Source organism: Crocuta crocuta, unplaced genomic scaffold, assembly GCF_008692635.1.
Source record: "Crocuta crocuta isolate KB4526 unplaced genomic scaffold, BGI_CrCroc_1.0 scaffold322, whole genome shotgun sequence".
Lineage (NCBI taxonomy): Eukaryota > Metazoa > Chordata > Mammalia > Carnivora > Hyaenidae > Crocuta > Crocuta crocuta.
This window is the reverse complement of record NW_027532592.1, coordinates 4,838,888-4,845,446: the sequence shown is the minus strand read 5'-3', so window position 1 is coordinate 4,845,446 and position 6,559 is coordinate 4,838,888.

Here is a 6,559-nt window from a genome sequence, read left to right as displayed (position 1 = left end):
CGCGAAGCTCAGACGTGGCCGTGGGACTTGAACGGGGATGGAGGTGACGAGGTCCGCACACGATTCCCCTCCGGTGCTGTTGGGGGCGGGGCACACCCGCCAAGTTGGGTTTGGGCTGAGTGTCTGGGGGGAGCCCTCAGGGGGTCCACGGAGGGAGAGTGACTCCTCAGGCCGTCGGTAGGGCGTCAATGCCGCTGCGGACCTGAGGACCCGGGGCAGGGGAGGCAGGTGGTGGCCGAGGGCACAGGGCCCTGCAAGGGTTGGACGTGGCAGGCGGGACAGAGGGACGATGGTGGGGGAGCTCTGACCTCGAGAAGGTCCAAACGCCACAAACGCCTGGACCAGAGGATCTGCATGTGAAACGACGATTTTTACATTTCCTTAGCTGTTGTCCTGAGAGACCTTCATTAGTGAAGGTGCGTGGGGGCACGGGGACCTGCGGTTCGGACCCCCCAACACCCTTGCCCAGGGGAGGGCTCACGTCTGCTTCCGGCCCAGAGGCGGTGCCTTCTTGCCACTGGTTCCCAGTCTTTTCCGGCATCTGACCGAGCTGGACAAGGTCAGGGTCGGCCCGGCCCTGGAGGAGGACACCACGCCGGCACCCCCGCAGGAACTTACAGTGTGGAGAACCCTCCATGGCCACACGGCCACCCCGGAGGGACCAGCCCAGGCACCCAGGCCGGAGGGGACACAGGCTGCCGGGAGAGGCGTTAGGGCCAGCCTGGGGCAGCGTCTGCTTTCGCTCCATCCTCAGCACCCGTGGGAGACCAGCCGGCGAGCCCGTGAGGTGACAGGTGTTCTGTGGGGACGGCTCCAAGCACTTTGAATATTTGCACTGGCTGGAGTTTCCCTTTGGACGTGTGTCCCTGGTGCTTCCATCGTTAAGCAAACACACAACAGGAAGAAATGCCTGGTTTACAGATGCGTATTCTTGTGTTCGAGCCCTGAAGCCACTTTGCTTACACGGCCACTCTCCTGCCTCCGGTCCTCGGGGCTTCGGCACGGCCGCGGAGCAGCCGGGGCTGCGGGAACCGGAGATAGACGGTCGGTCAGAAGCCGTGGGTTGGGGCCTGCCTCCCGTGTGGTTTTCCGGTGTTTCCGGCCAGGAGAGGAGTGTGGCAGGTGAGTATTACGGGTGTTTGTTGTTTGCGAAGTAACCCTGGACACCTCACACCTGCTGTTGCCGCCAGGGGCCTTGGAATTTCCCAGAAACGTAAAGGAGACTGTGAGCTTCTAGGTCTGTGAGAAGGGGCGTGGGTGCTGAGGGCGGAAGAGCATTTGGTGGCTGGACTGTGTTCCCTCAGAAGGGAGTTGAAGTCCTACCCCGTCCCTCCCTCAGAACCAGACTCCATTTGGAGACGTCAACACGGAGTCGCAGTGGAGTCTGGTGAGACGCAGGCGGGCCGCCTCTGCGGCGCGATGCCCCGGGCTCCACGCCCCGGCTGGCGGGTGCGGCCCGCGGACACTGGCCAGCTCAGGTCGCTTTGGTGCTTATGATCATAATTTCCCTCAGGGGACCCAAGAGCATTCCAGAACCCCATGTGTGGCTGAGGCCTCTTCTGTGCACAGTTGTTCTCTGCAAACCCCTCGCCGTCAAATGCTACAGGATGAAGGTCGCTGTCTACACCCGGACGCCCCTCACCCGGACCTTGCTGTGGGGCTCCCGGGACGCTGGTCTGAGGTCTCGTTCCCACACTGTCCCTGCTGCTCTATTTTGGAGGTCCCAGCCTCTCCTGCACGCGTGGGCTTGTCCGTCGGTGTCCCCTCTGAGCGCCCAGCCCTGGAGGCAGGAACGACCACGTGGCCTCCAGAAGTGCCAGCATCTGGAGCGAGAGTGAAACCAGGCACCCATGGGGGCCAGGTGACCCGCAGAGCAGGGAGGACACGGATGGCCCGAGTGCCATGGCAGACTGTCTTCTGGGAGCAAGGGGCCCCGGGGGGTCAACGTTACCACGGGCACTCGGCTGGCGCACAAACCAAAGCTTGAATGATCTCCTTCCTCTAAAGCTCACCTGACCGACCCCAGGAGCCACGTCTTGCTAGGTTTTGGCCCGACTGACACTGATGTGAGGGGCCGTCCAGGCCCACACACTGGACGTCCAAATATTCACAAGCCTTAAGTACCACGTGTTCCGCTCCCCAACCGTGATGGATACACCTTCAGTTTAGGGTTTCAGCATCAGGTGGAGGTGCTGGAAGAGCGCCCCCTCCCCTCCAGCCCCGTCCTGCCCCGCAGCCAGGAACCAGCATGTCCCTTCCAAGAGGGGCCCGGGGCAGAGTCCGGGGACACGGGGAATCGAGGGTCCTGGGCCCGCCGAGCAGGGTGTGCTTTCCAGGCAGACAAGCTGCTGATCCCACTGATCTGCCCCGAGGGAAGGCCTGCGACTGAGGGACACCGAAAGCAGAGGTGTCAGGGCAGGACCGCCTGCCTAAGGTGAGCGGGGCTCTGGGCCTCATTGGGCACAAGACGACCTGAACCACTGTGACTCTTGAAACTCTTCTGCCTCACTGTTACCAACCCCAGAGGGGTCTGCCAGCTGGGGGGCTGAGGGCTAGGGGGCTGGTCCCATCAGGCACCATCCGCTTACGGGCACTCTCGCCTCGAGCCCGTCCCGTCCAGGGCCTGGCAGCTCTGGTCTGCAGCTCTGGGCAGCAGGGCTGGGGGGCACAGAGAGGTCTCCTGGGGCCTGTGAACCTCCAGGACACTGGCTCCATCTGGAAAAATGGAAGTGTTTTTCCTCAGTTGGCCCTTGGGAACACCTACGTGTGGGGCTAATTTATGACTACGTCCCACACAAACACAGCCCCTGAGCCCAATGCCCGTGAAGGCCCCCATTTAGTCTCCCCACCCTTCCTTCCCGTGGGCAGCCCAGGCGCCCTGGCTCCCGTATTCCTGACCAGCCGGCCTCCCCGTCTGGCTGTCCCCGCAGCTCAGGGCCTGACACATCAGCGGAGGCGTCGGCCAGCGCCTTGCCCTGTCCACAGGGCTCCTTTGTTCCCGGCCCTCTTACCACCTAGTTATTATGCGTGGTGGGTGTGGGCTTTGATCCCAGGCGGCTCTGGGGGCGTCAGTGGCGAGCCCCACAGAGACCCACAGGCTGGGAGTCCAGCCGAATGTGAGCACCGAGCCGGGAGGAGGGTGGCCACCACCATCCAGCCTCCTCCTGAGGGAGGGGCTGCGCCAGGTCCTACCTCCAGCCAGCTTTTCCTGCCACATTTCTGGTGTTTCGGTGCCAAACACCTTCGAGGCAGCAGGACGGGGTCTGCTTCTCCCTCAGGTCACAGGGGTCATCATTCATCATCCAAGGACAAGGGGTCACTGGTCCCAGACCCCCACCCTGTTGTTCGCAGCCGTGGGAGGGAGGGAGAGGTGGCTGGTCTGTTCACCCTCTTATGGGGTCTTTTGAGGAACAGAAGTTTTTAATTTCAATGGAGCCCCATTTATCTGACCTTCTTTTGGGGTTGATCTTTCTGTGTCTAATTCAAGAGATCGCTGCTTGCTCCAAGGTCATGGAGAAATTCTCCACGTTTTCTTCTGGACCTGTGGTTCTTTTTTGTCTTTTCCTGACATCAGGTCTAGGGTTGATCTGGAGTTAGCTTGTGTATAGTTTCCTCATGGACGCGGGGCCGACACTCTACCCCCCAAATAGCAGCCCCGGGACCACACAGTTGACTCCGTTCCAAGCCCTGGGTCTCTGTGCCTCTCGTCCCTCGAGCGCACACTCCCCTGGTCCTTCCGCTCGCTCTCCCACGTGGCTCTCCGTCCAAGGAGACAATCCAGGCCCAGTGGGATTCCACACAGATTTTAAGTCTGCTTCTTACTGTTCTCAAACAAGAAACCAAAACTCTACTGGGATTTTTATTGTGATGGTAGATCTAGAAGCATCCATGTTGTAAACGCCATCTCTCGGTTCATGAACTGTACACTCTGTCTGTTGAGACCTTTACCTCCCTCTCCACTGTGTGAAGACTCCACGTAGAGTCTCTCCCATCTTTTGTCCCTGGACACCTGATCCTTTCTGATGTCATTGTCAATGACACTGAGAAATTTTTCCTAATTCTCTGTTGCTCGGATATAGAAATACACTTAATTTTTGTCTGTTGACCTTCTGTCTGTGACCTTATTAATCCTAATTGTCTGTAGACTCTTTCGGACTTTCTGCACATGCCGTCACACGTCCACTAACGGGGACAGCTTCACTCTGTCCATCTCTTCTTTCTTTCGCCTTCAGGGACAAGTTAAAAATACAAGTGGTGACAGCTGGTGTCCCTGCCTTTCGTCATCAGCAATGGCGAGAGGTGCTCTGACCACGAGGGCACAGCCTGGCTCCCACCACGGAGGCCACGCAGTGTCTTCACAGTGTTGGCCACGGCCTCCTGGAGGGAAGGAAAGAGAAGACACCATTACCTCAGCAGACACGGGAGACTGATGTGACCAGGGCCGGAACTGACACCGCCTGCCCCGCCCCTGCACAGCCCCCAGGGCCAGGCTGTCCTGAGACCCCGTGTGGGCGGGACGGGGCTGGCGCTACGCTTGGCTCTAGGCCTAAAAGTCCAGTTTTATGACCAGAACTTCTGAGTGGAAATGGTCCTGTTGATGACTTGAGACTCTTGAGACAGCGTCTCTGCTGTGGCACCTGGAGGGTTGGGACTCCGTTCGCAGCTGAGCCCTTGGGCCGGGGCCGGACCTTCAGGGTAATTTTCTCCAGTCTGCTGAGGGCTTCTCGCTGGTCCTGGGCTGGGCGCGGAGGAAATCATTCCTGCTGGAGCAGCACACATGCCCTCATTTCTGGGGCGCTTATGACACCCGGTAAAATCAGACATCACATCGTTGGTGTCCTTCCAAAGCATCTCCAAGGCCCCGTTCGCGATGATGGCTGCTGACCTGGGAGAAGCTGGGCCTGTTTGTGTCACTTCTGTCCCTTCCTGGAAGGTGGAGAGCAAGTCAGGCATTCATACTCCGTGCCCCCACGACTCTGCCAGGACCGCATGCCAGCTCCCCCTCCCCTCCCGGGCCACCTGCGTGGCCGCCCCCTGCCACGCCAACCTCCATGCTCCCATGGCCCCAGCATGCCCACCCACCTGGAGTGCTGTGACCAGCACTGGGAGGTGCCTCCCTTCTGCTCCAGAGTGACCCACATCAGATCAGCCACCACCTTGTGGAATCAGCCCCTGGAACCGCCCCGTGTGTCCTCTGGCATCACAGGACTCATTTTCATCTGTTGTGTAGACCAACCGGCCTTGCCATAGTTCTTTCTAGAAGGTGTGCTCCATGAGTTTAGGAACCCGCTGCTGGCTGTGACTCTGCATCCCGAACAGGCATAAGGCAGGTGCCCGAGACGTCAGTGCTGATGAGCAGTCGTGGGCGATGTTGGGCCCCCAGCGGTTCCCAGTCCTGCCCTGGGTGGGGAGTTAGCATCGGGGACACAGGAGGTGGCGGGTGTTGGCGGGGGGGAAGGGGAGGCAGAGCCGAGCCCCAAGACCCCGGGGAGGTCAGCAGACCACGGCTCTGCTGGGAGAGGACGCTCCGCTGTCTTGTCATAGCTGTGCGTTCGGCTCCTTGTCACAGGTCATCATGTCTCATTCACCTTTGAAACCTCAACACTGAATTCAGGGCCTGCCACGGAGACCACAAATCTTCCTGGAGTGAGTCAATGACGGACTGAATGAGCAGCTAGTGTTTCCCAGGCAGCACCAGGGTTACGGGCTGCCCACCGCGGAGAGGCCGTGCAGGGTGCTCGATCTGGAAGCAGACAAGAGTCCACAGGGGGTCGACGTGGCCCCCGTGGCAGGTCCCTGGGGGCCTGTCCCTCTGTCCCCGGCAGCTCTGCAGTCTTACCTGAGCTCTGAATGCACAAGTGGGGACAGGCATCGTTAGGACGGGGCCGCGGAACGTGGGCGGATTGTGTGCAGACGCCTGAGAGAAGGGGTGATGCCCTGGGGGTCCCTGCCTGGGTGGGCGGGTTAGACTCACAGCAGAGGGTTGTTCTAAATGCAGCACCCAGTCCACGGCCCCGGCTTTGTCCCGAAGGGCCGGGCGGCCGGGCAGCCAGAGACGGGGGGACGTCTGTCTCCTCAGACACCACAGCCCCTCTATCCACCCTCCCGCTCCCGGGAGACCCCCGTCAGCCTTTCGCCCAGACTTGGACAGAGGCTTCCTCTGTGGGTCTCAGTGCCGCACGTGTCTGCTCACCGCCGGAGAGCCCGGCCGCTTCCCGAAGCCTCCTTGAGCCTCCATTTTCTCCCCTTCGATTTCATCCCCTTAGGGACTCGGACTCCTGTGCCTCGCAGACGCTCTGGCCGCGTGGGGACCGGCTGTGGCTGCCGGGGCCCCTCTGCCGGCTTCCAGTCCTGCCCTGGGGAGCAACCTCTGAGGAAAGAGGCAGACCCAGCCGTGGCCACACGGCAGCCAGGAGCCGCCGCGTCCCCTCCTGGCACCATCTACCTCTTGCTGGAGGAGCGTCTGCAACGTGGGCACGAGCGTGACCCACGCTGGGGGTTCAGTAGGCGGGGGATGGGGCTCCGGGGAGAGGGGGTGGTTTCCAGGGAGGTAGGGGGC